General features: G+C 41.0%; 1 pseudogene; it reads right to left on the minus strand.

The window, feature by feature from the left end:
• The window catches only part of LOC106323532, a 4,099-nt pseudogene extending 3,108 nt beyond the window's left edge, over positions 1 to 991 (minus strand).
• Positions 992 to 1,486: the final 495 nt, after the last annotated feature.

Consider the following 1,486-nt stretch of genomic DNA (forward strand, 5'->3'; position numbering starts at 1 on the left):
TTCCATCTCCTCAATGTAGAATGCTTGGCTTTGGGTAGTGGGCTTCTTCATCACCTCCTTGATATCAAAATGCAGGATGTTCCCTTTGCCAAGATGAAGATCAATCTTCCCTTCCTTAACATTCACAACAGCTCCTACTGTAGCCAAGAAAGGTCTCCCTAATATCAGAGGATCTGTTGGTTCTTCATCCATCTCCAACACCACAAAATCTGTAGGAATCTCATAATTTCCAACCATAACAGAGAGATCTTCTAGGATACCAATGGGAATCTTCACTGAGCGATCAACTAGCACAAGAGAGAGTACACTTCTTGTATTGTGTAAATCCGAGCCTTTTAGCAATGAAGAGAGGCATAAGGCTCACACTTGCTCCCAAATCACATAGACACTTCTCAAAAGCCAATTGCCCAATGGAACAAGGTAGAGTGAAGCTTCCTGGATCTTCAAGCTTCTTGGGGATGGTTAACTGCTGTATAATGACACTGCATTCATGGGTGAGAACTACCATCCATCTCTTTCTTCTTCTTGGTTACAACATCTTTTAGGAACTTGCTGTATTGAGGCACTAGCATGAAGGCATCAATAATGGGCATGGTGATCTGAACTTCACTCATTTGCTTCTCAAACAAGGCCTTGTATTTCTCCAAAAGCTATCTCTTGAATCTACCAGGGAAGGAAAGTTTTGCTTCACTTTTGATGAAGTAGCAGCTTCATTTTTGTTCACAACCTTCTTCTCTTCTCCAACCTTTCCTTTCCCTTTAGCTTCAACTATCTTCTCCAAGATCTCTTCATTGGTTTTCTCATCCACAATAACCACATCATCATCCACATTGATGACCACCTCCCCATCTTGCTTCTCATTATCCCTAATGAGAGTTTTAGGTGGCAATTGTTTACCACTCCTTAGGGTGATGGATTTCATTGTCTCCTTGGGGTTTTGCTCAGAAGTTCCGGGAAGTGATCCCATAGGACGTTTGGAGTTACTACTCATTGAAGCAAACTGGTTCTCAAAAGCTTTGAAGTTGGAAGCAAGGTTTGAGAACTTGTTGTTAAGATCATTGTAGCTTCCATCAACTTTGGTGTGAAGGTTCTTCAGCTCATATTCAATGTGCTTCTCACTTCTAGTTGAGACTCCAAGATTTGTTTCAGCATTGTATCTGTGCTACTCTCTTGTGTAGTAGAGGTAGAAGAGCTGACTTGACCACCAAAGCCTTCAAGATTCCGTTGATGAAATCTAGAGATCTCATTCCTTAGCTTAGCAGTTCTTGAAGTAGAGAAGAACTTGGTGAAGAAGGCTTTATGATATCTTGCATATTTCCATTATCTTATCCATTCATCCATGTGCATTTTGATCATATAGACTAGGATTTAGCCATGTTTAGGTTATATTTTGCATACATGAGTCTCTATCAGGTGTTGGAGTGCCACATGGAGTTCTTGGGGCTATTTGGATGCATTTGGAGCTCAAAGGAGGTGAAATATGTGA

Source organism: Brassica oleracea, chromosome C2 (genome assembly GCF_000695525.1).
Source record: "Brassica oleracea var. oleracea cultivar TO1000 chromosome C2, BOL, whole genome shotgun sequence".
NCBI classification, from domain to species: domain Eukaryota; kingdom Viridiplantae; phylum Streptophyta; class Magnoliopsida; order Brassicales; family Brassicaceae; genus Brassica; species Brassica oleracea.